Source organism: Cupressus sempervirens, chromosome 5, assembly GCF_028749045.1.
Source record: "Cupressus sempervirens isolate cs-2001-9-10 chromosome 5, ASM2874904v1, whole genome shotgun sequence".
Lineage (NCBI taxonomy): Eukaryota > Viridiplantae > Streptophyta > Pinopsida > Cupressales > Cupressaceae > Cupressus > Cupressus sempervirens.
The window spans coordinates 188,210,211-188,220,478 of record NC_143122.1 but is presented as its reverse complement, the minus strand read 5'-3'; positions in this window follow the sequence as shown (position 1 = coordinate 188,220,478).

Here is a 10,268-nt window from a genome sequence, read left to right as displayed (position 1 = left end):
AGAAAGAAAAAAGGGTAGGTCATCTGAATTTATGATAAGTAAAAGGTTGTGATTGTATTAGGGTAAATTACACACAATTCCTACATGCAATGATTTTTTTAGAAAAGTAGATAACTTGAAGAGGGTAGTTCATGATGATTTTCTAGAAAAAAAATGTCACTGTCAATGAATGAATTGGCTAGAGGTAGAGAATTGATTCCAAAAAACCCTAGGTTACTAGTTAGTAAGGTTTTTTATGACAAAGAAAACTAGTTAAGAGATGTAGAAGTGTCTATGGGAGGTTTAGAACTTTTTAAGAAGTGGTTTGTAGAACGAAAGTTGGATACTCTGATAAGTAATGTCTGGGAATTTGATATAGGTAAATTGATTATCCTTGGAGTCTTTTGTGATGATGACCTACTGGCAGATATGGCCAAGAAATATGATGAAATTACTAAGATTATAAAAAGCCATGTGGGGGATAACCTTTTTAGGGTTTCACCTGAGCTAATCAGAGAGGTATTCAAGTTGAACCCTAACCATTTTGTTCATGAGAAAATTGGCATTGAAGACCTTTAGGCTATAAATGATGCACAAAGTGTATATAAAAGGGGAGATTCATTACACAACATTTTGTTAAAATTGGGATATTGCGCTTGGTTACATAGAATACCCCTGAGCCCATATCGAAAAATTATTTTAATCCTAGGGCATAGGCCTTATATTTCTCTCTTTGCAAAATCCTTGGTATAGATGAACAAGATCATATCCCATGTTTTGTTGTTCTTATTAATGCTCAAACTTTGTAGTATGGAATGAGTTCCATTCTAGATTTTCTACCTTCTTGGATGAAGAAATTCATAATGATCTGATTGGAATAGTGCAAGTTAAAGTTAACAAGCCCTTCTATTAGTATTTAATGTTAATGTATATCTGTTTATATAAAGGAGTTACCTTTTTCTCCAAGGAGATGAAACTAGAATTGGAAAGAGATAGAGAAAGACTCTCAGTTCAATTATGGAGTGTAGACATAACATGGGAGGTAACTAACACCAACTTTGTTAGGTTTGACAAGTATTTTCCTTCAAGGCTTAGAGTGTTGCTAAGAGGAGATAGCCCAAGAATACCACAACCCTTACTAGAGTTAAAAAGATCTACAAATCATGCCAAAGGATTGTTGGTAAGCTATAATTGGGGGGATATCATTCCATATCTTGTCTCTATTATTTTCAAAGTTTATGGCTTCTTGGGGAAGTCGCATGTGTTGTCATACTAGGTGCCTTTGAAGGTATGAATTGTTGAGTTGTTATGGTAGATTAGATTAGTTGAGGAGAGAGATTTTCTAGGAAAATATAAAGGTACATCCTTTCCAATGATTAATGTAATTCATCATTTTGTGCTTGTTAAAAAGCAATGGATAAATGTAGGGAAAATATTAGATAAATATCAAATGGCCTAATCCCATGCTCATTTTGTTTATTCAAAGGGATTCTATGACCTCCTCAAAGAATGAAGTAAGGCTAAGGTTCATATACAAACTATATATTTTCTTGAGGAAACAATCAAAAATAAGTTCTCATTGTAAGAATAAAAGGTCAAAAAAGAAAAATGGATAGTTTATAGTAAAGTCTTAGACTTTATAAATGCTTTTGAGCCAAAATATGATCCCTTGGCAGATAAGAAATATTGGAGGGTGAAAATGGGTATGTTGATGAATAATTTCTCTATAATCATGAAAACTTTGAATTAGAAAAAGAAGATCATAACAAAGGCATACCCAGACAACACTCTTGAAGTGTAAAGGGGGTTAGTTGGTAGGATGGTTGTGACCCTGAGCCAATATACACTACAAAGAAAGGTAGGGTATGTAGTGGCTCAGAACATTAAATATGTTCCTCCATATAAGAGGCCAACATTTGAAAGCCCTCTTGATACACATGCCCCTAAAATGCAGAGACTAGCATAGGGATCATCTTCTCATGTAGAAGAATATTCAGCCATCTAGACTCAATTCAAAATAGATGATGAAGCATCTCTAAGGGAATAGTTGAGCCAAATTAGAGGGGATGGGGACATTGTGATTATGAATTTTGATATTGAAGGAGGAGTACCTGAAAAGTCTCTCATGCCATCTTTTGATCTTACTATTGCTAACTATAGAGGTAAGGATATAGACCCTGTTATTACACTAGCTTCCAAAAAAAATTATTGATGATGAAAACTTTGTAAAGACTAGAGCCTTTGCACAATTTTTGTGGATTAGAAACATTGGTAATTTTGAGACTAAGTGTAAATCAATAAAAATAGAGCAACTAGATAGGTTGGACTCTGAAATTGAAGATGAAGTTAAAGCTAATTTCCTAGAAGATTTTTCACAACTAACCACTAAGGGGGGATGGCAAGTTTTGAGAGACTCAGGAGTTCTAATTTTACTTGAGTGTGACATAGCCAATGCTATGATTTTTTATTCTATCAGGAAGGAAAAGGATATTCATTCTAAAATTTTGGAGGAAATCATATAGGATCATAAAGGTTTAAAGTACAGAAATGATCACCAAGCATTGGTGATATGGTCTATTGAGAAGAGAGACAAAACCAGGCTACAAGAAGTTTCAAGTGTTGAACATATTGGTAGTCTCATTGTTTATAGAGCGGATGATGTAGACAGTGAAAAGGTATCTAAAATCACTAGGGAAATGATGGATTTTGTAGTGGTAGTTGCTAATAAAGGTAAATTCCTAGAATTAAATGCCAAGTTTGAAGAAATATTAAAGGAATGTGAGGAGAGAGGGAATATGATACATCACCTAGAAACCCAGGTATCCCAAATGTATAAATGATTAGGAAAGAGAAAAGTGGGAGAATCTAGTAGGCCCCAAATTACTTATCCTTATCCACCAGTGGACCTTTTTAAATACACTCCTCATGTTGAAATTCTAAATACTCCCCAAAGGCCCATATTTTATACTATAGAAGACTTTGAAGAAGAAAAGAGTAAACTATGGGCATTACATGTAGAACTAAATGTTAAATACAAGGATAAGTTGTGAAAATATCTCATGTATTTAGATAATAAAATTGATTGGCCATCATTTTATGAGAAATTAACAAAAGAAATAAATGTATGGGATGAGATAAAGGCTGATCAAGTGGAGTAAAAGAAGCAAAGGTGTTACTCTTCTATGTTTTTCTATAATCAATTTGGCCTATGAATATATAGAAAAGACTTACAATATGACCAATAATCTCTCAAAATTTGATGAAAAATGTGTTGAGTTAAAAAAGAGGATCATTATCTAGAAAAATATAAGAGTATTAGTTTTGAACTCTTCCCACATGCCATTGATAAAAGGGATAAATTGAAAAATAAAGAAGAATGGGCCCAAGAATTGAATGATTTATTTTTCCTTCAAATGAATAAGGTCATAAACTAGAAATAAAATGCATGGTGGGCAGCTACAATTGAAGAAATTGTAAAGGTGTAGTTATTTTATGATTATTTGAGGAGAGATTTTGCTGAAATTGATAGAATTGGGGAATATGTAACTAAAAGGTAGCAAGGTATTCTAAGCTCTAAATTGCCAGATGATATACTTTTTAACAAGTGGATGGAAGACCTTGTCCATGCTAAATAGTTAGAACTTGATGAAAATGATGATGATCAAGATGAAATTCAAATAATTGATACATTGGTACAAGCACAAGAGGACAAGAATAAAGAACCAATTTTAGCTACTAGAATCAAGATTCAAATTGATAGTATAAAACAAAAGAATCATATGTAACTATAATTTTGGTTGTATGTGATGACATGGATGGAGACTCTCAAGTTGAAGTAACTCTATGAACATCTGAGCTAGATCCATCATGTGCAGTCCCATTGGCTACATATTTCAAGGAGTTGCAATAGCATCAAAGCCAATTATGAAATCTTCAGCAATAGAAGATGTAGCCAAAAGTGGTCTGACCAAAGAATATTCATGATGCAAACATTCTGTTGCACCAAACTTTGTTTTTCTTGATAGTAGCAATGTAAATATATTTTCTTTCTTAAGGGAAGCTATCAGTTTCTCTATGCCTAAAGCTTGTTGCATCTCACACTATATAATTGAGGTTCTAGGGCTAGAGAGAGGGTCAAAGTCATTATAAAATTTTTAGTTTTACTAAGCTTTGTTTAGTCCATTTCTTGATGCAACTTTATGATATATTTTCTCTTCAATAATCTAAGAATACATTAATGTTACATGATTTATAGTGTCTTATCTTGAGTTGTTTTGAGTTCTACATCATTTTTTATACAATTTTCAAAGAGAATTGATAAAAAGATGAACTATCCCCATATCTTTTCTTTCTAAATTTTGTCTCTATTTGTGTCACATGTTTATCTTGAGATTGCATGGGAAAAGCTTGTTCACTTGAATGCAATTAGGATAAATTGTATATCATTTCATTATTGTTTTTAATTCAATGAATTAGGTAAATTCTATAGTGAATATGATAAGATATCTTGGTAATAGGAAGCATATATATAAGAATGGGTTTCATTGAGGATTGCTAATAACATTGATTGTAATGCAATCAATTTGGTCAAGAAATTGGATAGACTCTAAATCCCAATGGATGCGACATTGATCAACTAAGTTTAGTCTATGATTAGAGAAACTATGAATAAGCATAAAGCTTGAAATCAAATCAATTTTACTTTAAATGCATGAAGAATTTCAAAGCTGGTCAGCACTTGTTTACATTTAATCTTTGAGTCTTAGTTAGCTACTATTACTAGAAATATATGTAGATCTAAGAGTATTGTTGTAATTGTTGTAATCTACTATAAAGGAAAAAATATTTTTGTAATTTTTATAGAATGAATAAATTATGAATGTAATGTTAGGTTACGAATCTTTTATCCCTTAGGTGCACCTTCCTTGGTTTTGTAGAGCCAAAAGAGTATAAATTCTTTCTAGATTTTGTTGAAGTTAGGTCCAGATCTGAAGAAGATATAGCTATTTATAGGAAGTAGCTAATCCTCAGGGTATTTTTGATTTTCATCATCTTGTTATTAAGTATTTTTTTTCTTAGTAGTGTAAAAACACCAACAAAATGGTGACTCTAATGGGGAGTTGTACAACACATGCTTATGTGTCAAATTCACTATAGTTTCTTTGGTTTTGTTTATATTTGTTGTGGGTATTTTGGAATCTTTCAGTGAAAAACCTTGAGAATTTAAAAGGAAACGAAAAAATCCCTAAGGACCACTGGTGTATAATGACATATACAAACCTTATAAAGTGTCTTAACTATCAAGCAAGAGTTGTAGTCCCAAGTTCATTGTGATTGGTTTTTTTATGTGTCAAATTTATTCATATTGCCTCATGATATTTTCCCTAAGTCAACAAGTTAATTGCATTGTTTATTTTACCTAGAGTAAGGTGGTGAGTTAGTCAAGGTTTTGAAACTAACGCTTACTAACAAGTAATCCTCATAAATGGCTAACAAAAGGAAGAGCACATGAGCATATGCAAGAGAAAATCCTAATAAACCATTATATACTAATTTACCCTAGGGTGGTAGGAAGAACCAAAACAAAAAGAAGGTAGATATAAATCCTACTTGGAAGCCAAGGTGTAATACATTTATAAACTCTCAATACTAACTAGTGGTAGGTAGACAATCCTCTTCATTAAGTTCTTAATCGAAGACCACAAGGCTCTTAGGAGGGATGTTTAGTACTTCATTACAAGAAGATCAAGCATACCATGACAAGAATGTTTCCTTAATGGGAGATGCATTACATCGATAAAATGTCAGATGTGAAATGAATCATAGGCTAGGATATGGGAATGCCATGAAAGATCCTTTTAATCCTAGAGTAGTTCCATATGGGGAGAAAAACTTTATAGATCTTGATGATCCTACTGATTCAGAAGAAACTTCTGCAAATCCAAAAGAGGTATACTCAGAAATAGGACTCTTAAAAAAATGGGCTGTAGAAGAAGAAGCCAAGCATGCTCATTTGGAAAAGAAAAGAGAATAAGCCACAATGAATACTCTCATTGAGAGAGATAATTTTCTTAGACGGATGGCTGCCCTAAAAGATTAGGATAAGAAATTGGAGGAAAGGACTCTAGTCCTTCATGTTGATATTTTTGGGGATATAGATAGTTTGAGATCCAAGGTTATAGAACAAGAAAAGATCATAAACCAAAGGCAATAACCTATCATATCTCAAGTTCAGCCCTACAAGCTTGTCCAAAAAAACCATGTAGAACCATTTGAAAAACCCACAGATAAAGGAAAAGGTAAGGCTATTGGAATCCACATAAATGAACCTCAAGCTATTCCAAGAAAATCCATGAATCCTCCTATGTCTAAATTAGATCTGGATCTAGAAAAGGCTAGGAAAGAGAAAGAAGAGCTTGCAAAAGAGCTTGAGAAAGTGGAAAATGAAGCTCAGGCAGCAAAAAGTAGGAGAAAGATTCAATTTATCAAGTCCAACTCTACCTTAGCTGCATGGCCTAACTTGTCCACCTAAGCTACAAATTTTTTACCTACTTGTGGACTAGTAGTTTCTAACTATACTATATCTCAATCTACCCTTGCTTCATCATCCACTATTAGTACCCAAATCCCTATTGCTCAAATGCAATAATCTCAAAATGTTGTCAATCACCAGGCCAATGTAGCAAGCACATGAAATGTTGCCATTTTTAAAAAGAAACCTATATACATGGAAAAGTATAGACAAATATCATTCTTAGGTATCCCTAGTTTCCCACATCTAATAGCATTTGACCTAAGAGAGAAATTTGTGAAGTTTTTAGGAAATAATGTTGTTACTGGTGAAGAACATTTGAGAATCTTTATGGATATGTTAAATGATTTTGACGTTGAACATGAAGATGTAGTGATAAAGCTTTTTGTACATTCATTAATTGAAGATGCAAGGGACTAGTTTAGGAGACTCTTGGGTGATAGTATTAGTTCATGGAGTGATTTAGAAAAAAAATGTTCAAAGAGCAATATGGAGATAATACTAATGTTGGTTGTATGTTGAATGAATTCAACAATATCAAAAAGAGCCCTAATGAATCTCCATTTGATTTTATTGTAAGATTTCAGAAAGGAATGTACAAATTATTCTAGGTTATGAGATTGAATGAGGATGTTTGCCTTGCAACATATTTCAATGCCTTTGATGGTAAAATGGCTTATTAGCTAAGAGATAAAGAGCCCAAAATGTTAAGAGATATTTATAAGATAGATGTGAATATTGAAAATAATAGAAAAGCATCAAATAAGCTAGGAAGGAGAGATGACCCAAAGTTTTTCAATCCTTAGAACAATAAAAAAGAGAATGATAAAAATCCTACAAGAAAGAAGCCTTGAGGAAGCCACCATAGGCTAGGTATTGGACTTATTGAAGAAAATGAACCCACCTACTTTCAATACACACAAATCAAATATTAGCGAAAAGGCCCCAACGAAAAATAACCATTTCAATAGACAACCAAGAATGCAGAGTTATCCTTATACTACTCAATGGAAAGATGACACCCCAATTCCTAATTAAACCCAAAATGTGAAAGAGAAGGGTACCCTAGATCCCCTACAAATAAATTCTATTAATATGAATGATGAAGTGCCATGGTGTATCATATGCCAATCGCGTCACTACTTAGATTATTGTGTAGTTGCTCAATCATTTGCTACAGACTAGAATGTACATAATGAGGAGGAGGAAGAAGAAAAAATTCATAATGATGTAAGTTGTAATATGGTTGGTATGTTTGATGATTATGAGTATTCTCACCTAGAAAGATATGGTAATGACATTGCTAATTTGAGAGATTTTTATCAATTACATCATTAGCAAATATTCTCAAAGGATGGAAATTATGGTGAAGATAAGCTATGCAGTACATCCTCAACTATTGATCATGTAAATTTGAGAATGCCTTCTAAAGAGGAGATTGATATAATTACTATAGAGATGCTTTCCCAAGTCCATAGTAATTATAATTTGAGAAACATAATAGTGAGCAATGAGGTTGGTAAACCTTATGGTATCTTTATTAAAGATATTACACATAAGATGAAGGATGACAGTAAGAAAGATAATTAAGAAAAACAAAGATTAAAGATAGTAAGGTTAAGAAATGGGAGCCTAAAAGAAAATCCAATTTTAGACAAATGAGAGACCTAGAGCAATAGTGCAAGAGAAGAAGTCAAGATCTAATTTTGCTAAGAAAATGATAGTGCCTATTGTTTAAAAGACTACATCTCTAAGTATGCTTGTAAAACCTACTATGGCTGAATCCATTGACATTGACATGATATCTATGTTGTCCCAAATATCTGTCAAAGTGCCTTTATCTGAAGTGCTTAGAATTGATGAACATAAGAGTAAAGCCTTGTCATGGTTAGGTGGAATAGATAGTAGTAGAGATACTACTAACAAAGTGTCATATAGAAAACCCTAGTGGTGGTTGAAGATAGTGGCATTGTATCTCAAATCCCTCAAATGTTTTTAGAAGATTCATCTATGGCTTATTTACAAGATATTGACCCATTCTTTCACAGTCTGATTTTAAAGGGAAAATTTTGAAGAATTGTATGATTGACTTAGGAGCCTCTAATGTCATTATGCCTTTCAAAGTTATGGAAGCCTTAGGTCTAAAAGTAGATACCAAACAAGCTAGATGTACTGGTATTGATGTTAGGGAAGTCCCTATAATTGGCACTATCAATGCATTACACTTCAAACTAGTCATATACCTTGATGCAGAATTGACAATGTCAGTCCTTGTAGTTTATATTCCTCCACATTATGGAATTTTACTCTCTAGAAAATGGAGTGTTGCTATGGGAGTTAGCCTACAATGTGACTTATATTATGCTACCTTTTACATAGGTGATAAGGTTGTTAGGGTAGACAGGGAGCCAAGAGTCAATCATATTTTGGGAGATAAAATTGATAAGGATTCTACTTGTTTTCTAAATACTAGTGTAAGTGCATTCAAGGCTGAGCTAATTATTCAAGAAGTTGAAAAACTCCCTATTGTTTTTGCACATGAATTTGAATGTTGTATGGATTCACCAATTCTATGGACCATGTACTTTGATGGAGCTAGTTCCAAAGAAGGTTCATGGGTAGTGATAGTTATTGTTTCCCCTAAAAAGAAAAATTTTAGGTTTTCATTTACAATAAATTTCTCTTGTACTAATAATATAGTAGAATATGAAGCTCTCTTGTTAGAATTAAGAGTTGCAACCCATCATGGAATTAAGAAATTACACGTTATTGGTAATTTTGAATTAGTGATTTCCCAAGTTAGAGAAACTTATGCATCAAAAAATAAAAGGTTAAAGTAGTATAGAAATGTTGTATGGGATTAGATTGAGTTATTTTATGCATTTTGTTTTTCTTGGATGGAAAGGAGTCAAAATAAGATAGCTGATCTATTGGAAAATGTACCTATTAAGCCCAATGATATATCATTTATTGGGATTTCAAGGTGCAGAACAAGCCTTCAATGCCTGACAATATAGAGCATTGGCAAGTCTTTGAGGATGATAGAGATATTTTAAATATCTTGTCAATTGAAGATAAATACTATGGCCAAGAATTAGATTGTAGTGCTTTAATTGAAACCACAAGTGGTAAAGAAAAAATCTTTGGTCAGGAGATTATACAATTGAAAACCAAAAAAGTACCTAGAGGGTAAGTGGTTTTAGAGAATATGTTTGATAACCAAGATAGGGTGAAATTTGGAAATAGAGATCATAATCCCCAAGAATTGTAAGAAATAAACCTTGGAACTTCTAAGACCCTAAAGAAGGTTTATATTGGTCAAAACATGTCTACTAAAATCAAAAAGCCTCTCATTGATTTGCTAAGAAAGCATAGACATGTTTTTGCATGGTCTTATGATGACCTTTAGGCCTACAGAGAAGATTTATTCCAGCATGTCATACCACTCAACAACAATTTCAAACCTTTTAGGCAAAAGCAAAGACCAGTAAATCCCACCTTAGCTCCTAAGATGCAAGAAGAGTTAATGAAGCCGAGAGGTGGGGGGATAATTAAACCAATTAGGCATTTCACTTGGGTATCAAACTTGATCCTTATTAGAAAGAAGAATGGAGACATAAGGATATGTGTAGATTTTAGGAACCTAAATATTGCTTCCTTGAAAGACAACTATAGATTACCAAACACGAAAGCCATGCTGCAACAAGTGACTAGTCCTAAATTGATATCTATGATGGATAGATTCTCAAGATACAAT